A 15,199-nucleotide genomic window follows, 5' to 3' on the forward strand; every position below is an offset into this window, starting at 1 on the left:
TTTAATAATTCTTATCCAGAATTCGAATTAAAAATAATTGAACTATTATTTTAATATTTCTCCTTCAATCTATTTAATCATTTTCAGTTTGTAAATTATTTTACGATTCGTTTTTTTTAAACTTTTTCGATAATTATTCTATTTTCAGAAGATTTTTTTTTGGAGAATTTTTCTATTTTGGAAAGAAGGTTCTTTTTATCGTTGTATTTTTCTTTTTGTCTTCTTTATAATCTCTAGATACAGACGCTATGTTCGTTATATTTTCTTTTGTAATACTAATAGTAATTAATAATAATAATAATAGTAATAATAATATACAGTTATTATAAAGTTGACTTTTCAGAGAGTGACTTTTCCGCTAAGTAATCCAATTATAATGCATTGTGTCACTCTTGTAACAATTTAAACAATTAATCATTTCTCTTGTTTAGTTTGCGTCATTCTTTCTTGAGAAATAATAATTTTACCTTTAATGTCTTTTGAAGAATTGTCAAATTCATTAATACTGTTATATCCATTTTGATAAATGCGAAAATTATTCAAATCTCTTGTTAAAAATGATTGTAGAAAATTTTTCTTTTCTTGATATTTTTATTTACTCTACCGTCCAGGTCGTCGTGTACTTCGGCCTCATTTTCTGCAAGCAAACAAAAAAATAATAATTAGTATGAATTATAATTATAATAGTAAAATTTTTTACTACATCTTTTTTGTATTTTGTATAATTGTCAGTAGCCCCCCTTTTTTATTTTCATAATGCGAATACTAAATATTAATCATATGTTTTTAAATCTTCAGTAGTATACTGGTAAGTACCCCCATCTGTAATTTATAAATTTAAACTAAATTGCAGTTTTAAAAATATTTTTAGTAGTATAATGATAAGTATCCCCTTTCTTCACTGAACACTTTGTACTACAATCTAATATTTTTAAATCTTCAGTAGTTTAATGGTAAGTACCCCCATATCGAATTTATAAATTTAAACTAATTTTCAGTTTTAGAAATATCTTCAGTAGTACAATGGTAAGTATCCCCTTTCTTCACTGAACACTTTGTTACTAATTTTAATATCTTCAGTAGTATAATGGTAAGTACCCCCACCTTTAATTTATAAATTGAAACTAAATTACAGTTTTAAAAATATCTTCAGTAGTATAATGGTCAGTATCCCTTTTGTGTTTAATACATTCAAACTCAAATTAAATTTTAACAATATCTTTAGTAGTATAATGGTAAGTACCCCCACCTACAAATTGTAAATTTAAACTAAAATGTCATTTTTAAAAATATCTTCAGTAGTATAATGGTAAGTATCCCCTTTCTTCGCTGAACAATTCGTTACTAATTTTAATATCTGCAGTTGTATAATGGTAAGTACCCCCACCTCCAATTTGTAAATTTAAACTAAAATGTAATTTTTAAAAATATCTTTAGTAGTGTAATGGTAAGTATCTCCTTTCTTCACTAAACAATTCGTTTTTAATTTTAATATCTTCAGTAGTATAATGGTAAGTATCCCCTTTTCGAATTTATAAATTTAAACTAAATATCTTCAGTAGTTTAATGGTAAGTATCCCCTTTCTTCACTGAACACTTCGTTAGTAATTTTTAAATCTTCAATAATATAATGGTAAGTACCCCCATCTCGAATTTATAAATTTAAACTAAATATCTTCATTAATATAATGGTAAGTATCCTCTTTCTTCACTGGGCAATTCGTTACTAATTTTAATATCCTCAGTAGTATAATGGTAAGTACCCTCTTTCTTCACTGAACACTTCGTAACTAAAGTCTAATATTTTTAAATCTTCAGTAGTATAATGGTAAGTACCCCCACCTTTAATTTATAAATTTAAACTAAATTTCTGTTTTAAAAATATCTTCAGTAGTATAATGGTCAGTACCCTCTATTTCCATTTAATAATTTTAAACCAAATTATAATTCTTAATCTTTCTTCAATAGTATAATGCAAAGTGTCCACATACTTTTGTTTTTATTTTTATATTATACTTTTTATAACACACGAAAAACTTTTGACCTAGATTCTTAAGGTTAACATCCCCTGCGTTAATAAATAATATTTTTTGTTAAATAATATGAGCAGGAAATAAATAAAAAATAAATGAAAATAAATTAAAAAAAATTCTTCAGTTGATGGAAATGCAATCACGTAAATTTTTAAAATTCTCTCTTCCTCTCTCCCTCCCCCTTTCAACCCTCGTGTGCGTGCGATAATTTAATGCGTCGACAGACTATGTAATATCGTAATTATCAACGAGGTCGATTTGACTTATATTTGTCAAGGCAAAAAAGTGTGAGGGTGTTGAGGAAAAAACTAATAAAACTAATAAAAATAAATAACACTCTTCAGATATTAAAACGGAAAAAGCAAATTAGTAAAAAAAAGAACAGAGTCACACTAATGATTTTTTAAATACCCTCAATTTGAAAACCAATGCTTTTTATATATATATTTATGTATAATTAATTATTCAACCCTCGAAAGTAGTTAAGCTCTTCATTATTGTTTGGCATTTACTTTTTTGCGACTTTTTTAAAAATTATATTTTAATTATCAGCATATAATTAATATCCAGAGTATTAATTTGCATAATTAAATATTGAAAACATTTTCATGCTGAAAGATAATACAAATTTTTTTCCATTTTTTCGAACATAAACTGAATATTAAAGTTAAATTTTGTCGAGTCAAAGGGTCAAGAGATTTAAAAAAAAAAATTTTATAACAATTTCATATTTATATTTTTCAAATACAAAGATAATTATTTATAAAAATTGGAACAAGAAAAATCAGGTGACAATTTTTTTTTACACTCTTGAAATTAATTTGAAAAAAAAAATTTCAACAAAAGAAAAAATATTGTTGCCTTTTGTAATTCTGTCGATTTTCATGTTCAATGTGATGAAAGATTTGGGTTTTTTTTTATTATTATTATAATAAAAGGAAAGATGAGAGAATATGGTTGGAAAAGTTATATAGAAGAGATAAAATTTCTGGTAGAAGCTTATTAAAAAATTCTCGAGATCAATACAATGGAAATGAGAAAAAAAAAAGAAAAAAGTTGTCATACCTATGTCGCTTCAGGTGATAAAAGTTGAATTTTTAGAAAAAATGCTCGGTATTTTCGTCGCTTACACTATACTCTTTTCTCTCTTCCCCCTCCCTTATCCCATCTAACTTTATGTGATTTATTAAAGTTGCGCGCAAAGCTTTAATGTCACAAGTGTGAGAATATGAATTTTTCATTGGATATATTTTTTTTTCCTCTGTTCCTTTTTTTTCAATAAATTTTTTTAAATAAATTTTTTATAAAAATTTTTTTTAAAATTTTTTTATAAAAAAAATATTGTTATTTTGTTATTATAATTTGTCAAATATGTTTGTTAAGTACAATGTATAAAAGGGCTTTAAGACAGTTAAAAATTAAATAAAAAAATTTTTATAAAAAATTTATTGAAAAAAATTCAATGAACAAAAATAAAAAACGCTAGTAACAATAAATATTTAACATTTTTTTTTCTTTACTTTGCAAACATAGTTTTTCATAGAAAAAGAATTTTAAACAAAGTTTTTTTAATTAAAATTTTATTAAAAAATGTTTTCATCAATAAAAAATTTAGCTTTTAAAAAAGTTGTAGAGTGGAAAAAATTTATTTTTGAAAATAGTTATGGTAAAGAATTTATTTAAAAAATGTTTTTAATAAAAAATGGAAACTTTATTTTAAAAAAATGTAAATTAAAGAAGAATTTAGTTTTCAAAAAAGTTACAAACTAAAATAGAATTTACTTTTGAAAAAGTTAGAATGTAAAGAAGAATTAATTAAAAAAATTTCATTTAAAAACAGTTTTTAATTAAAACAGTAATATATTTATTTAAAAAAATTATAAATTAAAAACGAATTTATTTAATGAAAAAAAGAATGTTTCGTAATAAACTTTTTTTTAATAAATTCTTTTTAGAATTTAAAAAATTTATTTTTTCGTATATTATGAAAAATTGGTTGGAAAATATTTATTTAAAATATTTAATATGAAGGGCATATAACGGAGATTAAAATAATTACTCAATTCTGTTTTACTACTTTGTAAAGGTATTTATAAAAAAATAAAAAATTGAAAAAAGAGGGAAATAAAATATGAAAAAAAATAAAGATGAAAAAAATAGTTATTAGTTTACATGAACGAATACAAAAATTTGAAATTTTTCCTATTCCCTCGATATGTAGAGCAGAATTGTGTAGCTCACATACTTTGACCTTTAAATAGGTCAATTGATTCATTTCGTTGTAACAAAAGATATAAATTTTATACTTTTAATGTATAGCAGAAATCGATTTTAAATTAATTCACCTCAAGTACCATATTTGACGATTGATTTCACCACTTTTATTTTTATTATATACAATTTTACAATAGGGAAAAATAAATAATTTTTTCCCCAGCAACATCGAAAAGTGAAAAAAATTTTTAATATGAAAAAAACCAGTATTTTTTTTTAAATCGTAGGAAATATTTTTTAATCTAAAACAAAATTTTTTTTCTTTTCAAGAAATTTTAATTTTGATTTAAAATTTAAGAAATAAGAAACTAGTGTTTTTCGAAAAGAGATTGAAAGGCATAATTTAGTCGAGTTAGCGAGAGTTTGAGGGATAAATGGTGTTGTTGGTAACAATGTAAAAGTGGGGGAGTGACTAAAAAATACACGCAAAGCAAATTGCCTCGGGTTATTGAGAAAATCGAAACTGACTTTTAACTTTAAGACGGAAATTTCATCTAATTTTATCCGCCCCTTTTACTTATAGAAGACAGTTTTGTTAGAGCAGAGAAAAAATTAAATTGACTATGTTTAATGATTTTAAAAAAAAATATATTATACAGCATTTTCATTAAAATGTCGTAATAAATCTATATTACCTTGCACGTCACGCTTATTAATAAATGGGATCTAGTTTAAAAAAAGTATATTAAAATTTAGATATAAAATTCATGGAATAGATTCAAATAAAAATAAAAAACAAGTTACTTTGTAGTTATCTACTATTTAGTTTTTCGGTATTTAGTAAAATCTCAAGTAGTATAGTGGTCAGTACTCCTTTCTTCAATTTATGAAGTTAAACTAAATTCTAGTTTTAAAAATATCTTCAGTAGTATAATGGTCAGTAGCCCTTTTGTGTTTAATAAATTTAAACCCAAATTACATTTCAGAAATATCTTTAGTAGTATAATGGTAGGTACCTCTATCTTCATTTTTTACATTTAAACTAAAAAATTAAATTGTAATTTGAATAATATTTTCAGTAGTATAATAGGTAGTACCCCCATCTCGAATTTATAAATTTAAACTAAATATCTTCAGTAGCATAATGGTAAGTACCCCCATCTCACAATTATAAATTTAAACTAAATATCTTCAGCAGTATAATGGTAAGTACCCTCGTCTTTAATTTATAAAATTAAACTAAGTTATAGTTTTAAAAATATCTTTAGTATTATAATGGAAAGTACCCCCATCTCCAATTTATAAATTTAAACTAAAAAATTAAATTGTAATTTTAAAAATATCTTCAGTAGTATAATGGTAAGAATCCTTATTTTCAATTTATAAATTTGAACTAAATTACGGTTTTAAAAAAATCTTCAGTAGTATAATGGTAAGTATCCTCTTTCTTCCTTAAACAATTCGTCACTTGAATAGTTAATAGTTAATATTAATAGTTAATAATTAATAATAATAATAATAATAATAGTTAATACTTTAAAATATTCAGTAGTATAATGGTAAGTATCCCCTTTCTTTATTGAACACTTCGTTACTACAATAGTTAATAATAATTAATTAATAATAGTAGTTGATAATAGTTAATAAATCTTCAGTATCATAATGGTAAGTACCCCTACTTCGAAGTCATAAATATAAAATAAATTTTAGTTTTAAATATTTCTTCAGTAGTTTAATGGTAAGTATCTCCTTTCTTCACTATAAACACTTCGTCGCACTAGAATCTAATATTTTAAAATCTTCAGTAGTATAATGGTAAGTAAACCCGTTTCTAATTAATAAATTCAAACTAAATTGCGGTCCCTAAAGTATCTTCAGTAGTATGATAGTAAGTATACCCGTACTTCGAAGTCATAAATATAAAATAAATTTTTGTTTTAAAAATATCTTCAGTAGTATAATGGTCAGTACCCCCATCTCTAATTAATAAATTTTAACTAAATTCCAGTTTTAAAAATATCTTCAGTAGTATAATGATCAGTACCCCCCTCTCTAATTAATAAATTTTAACTAAATTCCAGTTTTAAAAATATCTTCAGTAGTATAATGGTCAAATAAAAATAAAAAACAAGTTACTTTGTAGTTATCTACTATTTAGTTTTTCGGTATTTAGTAAAATCTCAAGTAGTATAGTGGTCAGTACTCCTTTCTTCAATTTATGAAGTTAAACTAAATTCTAGTTTTAAAAATATCTTCAGTAGTATAATGGTCAGTAGCCCTTTTGTGTTTAATAAATTTAAACCCAAATTACATTTCAGAAATATCTTTAGTAGTATAATGGTAGGTACCTCTATCTTCATTTTTTACATTTAAACTAAAAAATTAAATTGTAATTTGAATAATATTTTCAGTAGTATAATAGGTAGTACCCCCATCTCGAATTTATAAATTTAAACTAAATATCTTCAGTAGCATAATGGTAAGTACCCCCATCTCACAATTATAAATTTAAACTAAATATCTTCAGCAGTATAATGGTAAGTACCCTCGTCTTTAATTTATAAAATTAAACTAAGTTATAGTTTTAAAAATATCTTTAGTATTATAATGGAAAGTACCCCCATCTCCAATTTATAAATTTAAACTAAAAAATTAAATTGTAATTTTAAAAATATCTTCAGTAGTATAATGGTAAGAATCCTTATTTTCAATTTATAAATTTGAACTAAATTACGGTTTTAAAAAAATCTTCAGTAGTATAATGGTAAGTATCCTCTTTCTTCCTTAAACAATTCGTCACTTGAATAGTTAATAGTTAATATTAATAGTTAATAATTAATAATAATAATAATAATAATAGTTAATACTTTAAAATATTCAGTAGTATAATGGTAAGTATCCCCTTTCTTTATTGAACACTTCGTTACTACAATAGTTAATAATAATTAATTAATAATAGTAGTTGATAATAGTTAATAAATCTTCAGTATCATAATGGTAAGTACCCCTACTTCGAAGTCATAAATATAAAATAAATTTTAGTTTTAAATATTTCTTCAGTAGTTTAATGGTAAGTATCTCCTTTCTTCACTAAACACTTCGTCGCACTAGAATCTAATATTTTAAAATCTTCAGTAGTATAATGGTAAGTAAACCCGTTTCTAATTAATAAATTCAAACTAAATTGCGGTCCCTAAAGTATCTTCAGTAGTATGATAGTAAGTATACCCGTACTTCGAAGTCATAAATATAAAATAAATTTTTGTTTTAAAAATATCTTCAGTAGTATAATGGTCAGTACCCCCATCTCTAATTAATAAATTTTAACTAAATTCCAGTTTTAAAAATATCTTCAGTAGTATAATGATCAGTACCCCCCTCTCTAATTAATAAATTTTAACTAAATTCCAGTTTTAAAAATATCTTCAGTAGTATAATGGTCAGTACCCCATTCAATACCCTCTAATAATTCTTAAATTTATTAATAATTTAATAATCTTCAGTATCGTAATAGTAGGTACCCTAACTTTTTTATTTAAAAAATTATTTAATATTTTAAGAAATACAAATCAAATTTTAGTTCCAGAAATATCTTTAGTAACACAGTAGAATGAATTCAAATTTTTATTTTTAAATTGTTCGTATGAAATTAAATTTTGGATTAAATTAAATATATATATTTAAATTTGAGAATTTTCTTTTAATTTTGAATTTATTCGAGTTTATATGAAAACAAGAGATTGCGTCATTGGCCATAAACAAAGATTGAGTCCTTTTTGAAATGAGGCACTACAATTTACATTGTGAGAACAATTGAAGGGAGAAAATGAAAAGTCAATGAAGGGATCACAATAGAAAGGAAAGAGATAAAAACGGTACGAAGAGTGAGAGAGAGAGGAAGAGGAAGAAAATTTCCAAACAAAAATTATTGTGGTCATTACGTCTTGTTCATCAATGTAAAACTGAAATATAATGTAATAAATAAATTTGCTAAAAATGAAAGTTATAATTTTAAAAAAATAGAAAAATTAGGTGGGTTAATAACTCCTTTATATTTTCGAATACGATTTTTAAAAATTTCGGTTTAGTTTCATTTTCATTATTATTTCATTATTATTATTATTATTATTATTATTATTATTATTATTATTATTATTATTATTATTATTATTATTATTATTATTATTATTATTATTATTATTATTATTATTATTATTATTATTATAAAATATAATAATAACCACTATAAATTATGAAAATTTTCTTTGAAGACATTTTATTTGTTTCATTTTTACAATATATTGGTTATGTAAGTAGAACTAAGTTTCATATGCGAATTCATATAAAACACATGTTGGCGGTTTTGTTGAAAGTATTATTATTGTCCTGGGAAATTTCAATTTCTCTCTCTCTCTCTCTCTCTTTCTCTCTCGAATGGAATTTTCCAGTTTAAATTGTGGCAAATGTTACGCCACCATAGTTACATTCAAAGTAAACACAAAAGTGAATTGAGATTTTTCCACACAATTGCATATATAATTTATTTCAATATTGGCTCAACTTCATTATTTGATTTTTGAATGCAAAATTAATTATTAATTTAAAATTTAAAAATACAAAATTTTCAATATGAATTTTCCAATTATTATTATTAATAAATTTAATTTAAACTAAATTAATAAATGAAGCCCCAGGAACTTTGAGAATTTAAATAAATAAATAAATTTCATATTAATATCAATTATTTACTGGTAGATAATAATTATTATTACGATTTATTGTAAAGCAGAATTTTTAATTATTATTTTTTAATTATTTTTAAAAAATAATTCAATATGAATTAAGTAATTTATTAATGAGGATTAAAAGTAAATTATCTAATTATAAAATATTAAGAAATAATTAAAAATACTAATAACAATAATTATAATAGTAATAATAATTAAAAATAATAATAATAATAATAATAATTATAATAATTATAATAATAAGAAAAATTTTTAGTTAAGAATGTAAATAATACATGACAATTAAAAATTTTTTATACGTGAGCTTGAAAAAAGTAACAAATATCATAAAACTGGAAAATATAAAAAATTTTTTCCTTTGTTGTCACAAGTGAGATAAAATTTCAGAAAACTAATTTTCCGAGAGAGAATTTCCCAGAGAGTTTCGCCTTGGTGCATTGAATTCGTGAACTAAAGATGAAAGTATATATATATAAAAGTATAAATATATATATAAAATATATAGGTGTACATGTACATAAAGAAGCACACTTAGGTGTTTTTTTTTGAAAAATTAAAACCATTGTCAAGTTCTATTCTTAGATAAAGAATTACCTTGTAGCTTTAGAAATAATTATTCATTTGAAAATCCTCCTTTACCTTGAGCTATACGTCTATATAATGAACATTCAAATATTTTTAAATCATTTATTATTTCAAAGCAAAAAAAATTCCCATATTAATTAAAAAGCACATTCCACATTTTTCCCCTTTTTTTCAAATGTTTCTTTTTATGTTAATATATAAATTTTTTTCTATTCTATTTTTCATTATAATTGTACAAAGAAAATTATTTAAAATATTTTACTATAATTTTTATAAAAAGTATGTATAAATATATATAAATAATTGTTATATTATTAAATAATAATATATATATAAATAATTTATATTAAAAATTCACTTTTTTTAAAATTAAAAATGTTTTATATTTAAAAATAAAAAAAAATTATTTTTACTAATAATAACTCTTTCAGTTATTATTGTAAATTGTTATACAATTTAGTTAAAATTGTATTATAGAAAAGAGATGAATAAATTATTTCTCCCTCTTTTTAAAAATATTTTATTCTAAACGATTATTCGACATAACATACTGTACAATCGTAAAATGTTAACTATTATGGAAACGATATACAATTAATTGGGAAATATGTTTTCATTATTGTCATTAATCTTGATTCACATCTGGATAGAAGATAATAATTCATAAAGCAACATATAAATTATAATTATACACCAAATGCGTGGTATATAATAATTATTTGGAAATTATCCCTCAGCGATTAAATCATTTCGTGTCTACCATTATTTTTCTTTTTATCGGTCATTTCTGCATAAAATAATGTGCCTCCTTTTTTTCTCTCACAAAAAGCATTTTTTTTAGTCAATTTTGTACACGATAATTACTTCAAAAAAAAAAAAAAAAAAAATGAAATAGAAAATAAATTTAGTGGAAATTATTTGAAAAAAGCTAACAGAGACAGTAAATACTTTTGAAAAGTATTGTTAACTGTAAGTGACAATGGCAAAAATATTGCTAACGCCAAAAGTGTTAATAGAAAATTGTATTGCTAACGATATAAGTGAATTTGTCAAAAAATTCCTTTTTCAATTTTCTTTTTCCTGCTGGCGATAGTAAATATTTAACTTCACGTGCAATTAGTCAATGAAAATTGGCGTCTATTTGAAAAGCTTAATAAATGGATTTTATTTGAAAAGAGTAACATTGAAACAGTGTTGCATTCTACATATTGTCTTGATGAGAATTTTATCGAACGGTATACAGCTTGTTCCATAGTATTTCACTATTTGCCGATGAACAAAGGGATCCACTGTATTCTCAGTTCCTTTATCTTGAAAATGATATACGACCACCGATATACGTATATAGACGTAAAATTGAAACTAACTTCCAAGCGCAATTTACGTTTCGCTCTTCCTTTTTTTATTATTCTCAAGTGATGGAAATCTGACTTCATTCGAATCAGTGGGAGAGAAAAGAAAATAAAAGAATGGTATTGTTTATTATTTATCAACTGTGGTTTAGAGAAAGATTTTGTATATTATCACCCTATAGTTAATTATACTGCATAGAATGTTTTTGATAGTAAGTGTAATTAATTAATTTTAATTATGCCCGTGCAGAAATCGCCACTTTTGTTCCCGATTACCGCCCTGGCCCCGGTCGGGTTTTCATGATCTGGCCCCGACTTCGTGGCCCCGACCAGGACCAGGCCGGGTTTGCCCAAGGATCTACAAACAGCGCACAATGGGATTTTTTTTACAATTTACTGTTCAAAACTGTCTACAGCCTACAATTCTTAACCGGTTTCAGTATTCTTTATTTTAAATTAAAGGCAAATAAATTCTTAAGACATCCCTTAAGGTCAATTTTTTAGTTCTTAATTGTTTATAATTTTTATTTTCAATCAAAGTTAACAAATTAATACAATTTTTCAAAAAAGGAGGCTTATTTTCTTATTCCGTTGCTGCATATGATCTGAATCAGTTCAAATTAATACAATATGACCACCACACAATTAATAAAACAGAAAGTAATTTATATCAATTGTTATAAACAGTATTAATTAACAAATAGTTAACTTTGATTTCTTTCCACTAAAAAATGTTTTTTTCACCTTTTCTTTTTAATTTAAGTTCATTTAAAGAATATTTGTCCTTTTTGATTATAAAATAACTTATTTAAATTGTTATAAACAATATTAATTAACAAATAGTTAACATTGATTCCTATTCCACTAAAAATTTTTTTTCACATTTTCTTTTTAATTTAAGTCTATTTAAAGAATATTTGTCCTTTTTGATTAAAAAATAACTTATTTAAATTGTTATAAACAATATATTAAATAATAAATAGTTATGTAACTTACGTTCCTGTCCACCAAAAAAATTTTTTTCACATCTACTTTTTAATTTAAGTTCATTTTAAAAATATGTGTCCTTTTTGTTTAAAAAATAACTTATTTAAATGGTTACAAATAATATTAATTAACAAATAGTTAATTTTTGTTCCTTTCCACCAAAAATTTTTTTTTCACGTTTACTTTTTTATTTGGATAATGTTAAAAGACCACGGATATATAATATTAAATATTTAAATAAGTTATATTATAAGAAAAAAGACATATTAATATTTTTTATTGGAGAGGAATCAAAGTTAACTATTTGTTAATTAATGTTGTTTATGACAATTGAAATATATTACTTTATAGGTTTTTAATTGTCTGCTGGTAATATTGGATTAATTTGAACTGATTTAGAGCATGTGCAGTAACGGAATAAGAAAATAAACGTCCGTTTTTAAAAAATTGTGTTAATTTGTTAACTTTGATTGAAATTTGAAAATAAAAATTATAAACAATTAAAAACTCAAAAATTGGCCTCGAGGGATGTCTTAGGAATTTATTCTCCTTTAATTTAAAACAATAGGACAAACGCACCAATTATTTTTCACACTTAAATTGAAATTCCATGTTTAAGGCAAAAAAATAAATTATTATTAATTAATAATTTTTAGTATTATTGTGAATTATTAATAATAAAAATTTTTTTATTATTTTAAAAAATAGTTAAATTATAAATAATAGAGAATAAATAATTAAATTAATAATTTTTACCATATTATTATGATAAACATATTAATTTATATATATATATATAACATACATTTTTAATAATTTTTCTATAAATAAATATGATACAGTCAATTTATTATGATAATACTGTATATAACGGTCCCATGATTCAAAAGGAAGTTTAAGCGAGGTCGCTTCCAAGCTTGCGTGGCTTTGCGGTATGTGTATTTGACTTGCGTCCTCGAGGTCTAGGGTTCGATCCCCCGTGCGTGCGATATTTTTCCGTCTTAGTTTTAAGTGTTTTGTGTATAATTCTTAATAATGTTACATAAAGTATAGGTTTAAATAATTATTAACAATAATAATAATAAATTAGGCATTAATTTAAATAAGATAGTCTGTCTAAATTAATGAAAGAAAATAAGAAAAATATTTTTTTTAAAAACTTAGTTCAATAAAAGCAATTCTAATAATTATTTACATTTTTAATGACATTCATAAAAGTTTATTTACTACAAAAATAATAATAATTATTAATATTGAAGTAAATACTCCCCATGCTTTAATAATCAAATAACGAGCTTTAATATAATAAAATGCAGTCAGTATTGGATTTCTACCTGGGTAGCGAAAAGATCGGGGGAAATCCCATGGCCCCGACCGGGTCCCGACAGGGCGGACAGATCGGGCAAAGTGCCATGGCCCCGGTCGGTTTTAGTGTTTCAACCAGACCGGGGCCAGGTCGGGTTGCCAGATCGGGGCCCGGTTTGTCCCGATCTGGCCCCGATCTGGCCCCGGTCAAAATTTCTGCACGGGTGATGGGAATGGCTCATAATTTAAGGGTATGAGTATTATAAATTAGAATCAAATATATTTTTTTTCTTTCAACTATACTTAATTTCAATTTAGTGTTCTAAAATCTTAAGTATAGTGGTAAGTATTCCTACCTTTAATTTTTAAATTTGAAGTAAATTGCGGTTTTTAAAATATCTTCAGTAGTATAATATGGTAAGTATCTCCTTTCTTTACTGAATTCTTTATTACTATAATCTAATAATTTTAAAATCTCCAGTAGCATAATGGTAAGTATCCCCTTTCTTCACTGAATACTTCGTTACTATAATCTAATAATTTAAAAATCTTCAGTAGTATAATGGTAAGTACCCCCATCTCGAATTTACAAATTTAAACTAAATATCTTCAGTAGTTTAATGGTAAGTATCCCCTTTCTTCACTAAACAATTCGTTACTAATTTTAATATCTTCAGTAGTATAATGGTAAGTACTCCCATCTCGAATTTATAAATTTAAACTAAATATCTTCAGTATAGTATAATGGTAAGTATCCCCTTTCTTCACTGAATACTTCGTTACTATAATCTAATAATTTTAAAATCTTCAGTAGTATAATGGTAAGTACCCCCATCTCGAATTTACAAATTTAAACTAAATATCTTCAGTAGTTTAATGGTAAGTATCCCCTTTCTTCACTAAACAATTCGTTACTAATTTTAATATCTTCAGCAGTACAATGGTCAGTATCCCCATTTCCAATTTATAAATTTAAACTAAATTCTAGTTTTAAAAATATGTTGAGTAATATAGTGGTTAGTACATCCATCTCCTTATAATGAAATTAAACTAAGTTACAGTTTTAAAAATGTCTTCAGTAATATAATGATCGGTTTACCCCCTTTTCTGTTTTATAAATTCAAACCAAATTCTTTGAAAAAAAAATTGTTTAAAAAAAATTGTAGTTTCATTAATACAGAATTGGCACTCGATAATTAATTTTAAAAAAGTAGCAAAAAGTAGCTTTCAAACTAAAAAAAAGTAGCTAAAAAGTAGCTATCGAAAAATTAAACTTGACGACCGAAAAAACTTGTTTTATACAATGATTTTATTAGAATTTTTTTGAATAATTGAATATCCAAGAATAAATTTATTACTTTTAAAAGTAATTGAATTCTTGTGACGAATATTGTTATTTATGAAAATAATTCAATTTTGCAAAAAATTTTATTAAAATATTTGAAAATAATTGAATTTCTGTGAAGAATTCTAATATTTTTGTCAAAAATTGAATTTCCGAAAAGAATTTCATAAAACATTTTTAAATAATTGAATTCCTAATACGAATTTTGATGATTTTCGAAAACAATTAAATTAATGTGAAGAATTTTATAAATATTTTAAAATAAATAAATTTCTAGAAAGAATTTTACTCTTTTTTGAAAACAATTGAATTCTTGTAAATATTTTTACTAATTTTTGAAAATAATTGAATTCCTGTAAAGAATATTTTTAATTTTTGCATGTAATTGAATTTCTACGAAGAATTTTATTGAATGTTTTAAAAATAATTGAATTATTGCAAACAATTTTATTAGAATTTTTTTTAAATAATTGAATTTCCAAGAAGAAATTTATTAGGAACTTTTTAAAAATAATTGATTTCTTGTCATGAATATTATTATTTATGAAAATAATTGAATTTGCCAAAGAATTTTATTAAAGTGCCTCAAAATAATTGAATTTTCGTAAATAATTTTGTTATTTATCTTTA

The 15,199-nt window shown here is 23.5% G+C and overlaps 1 protein-coding gene across 1 annotated transcript in view; it reads right to left on the bottom strand.

The window, feature by feature from the left end:
• Positions 1–119: 119 nt before the first annotated feature.
• Positions 120–15,199, bottom strand: part of LOC122512674 — a 63,009-nt gene continuing 47,929 nt past the window's right edge. The window contains exon 4 of the mRNA XM_043628657.1: positions 120–637. The gene's annotated coding sequence lies outside the window, so the exon portion shown is untranslated. The remainder of the gene's footprint in view (positions 638–15,199) is intronic.

The sequence above is a fragment of the Leptopilina heterotoma genome, unplaced genomic scaffold (assembly GCF_015476425.1).
Source record: "Leptopilina heterotoma isolate Lh14 unplaced genomic scaffold, ASM1547642v1 Lhet_123, whole genome shotgun sequence".
In the NCBI taxonomy this organism is placed as follows: domain Eukaryota; kingdom Metazoa; phylum Arthropoda; class Insecta; order Hymenoptera; family Figitidae; genus Leptopilina; species Leptopilina heterotoma.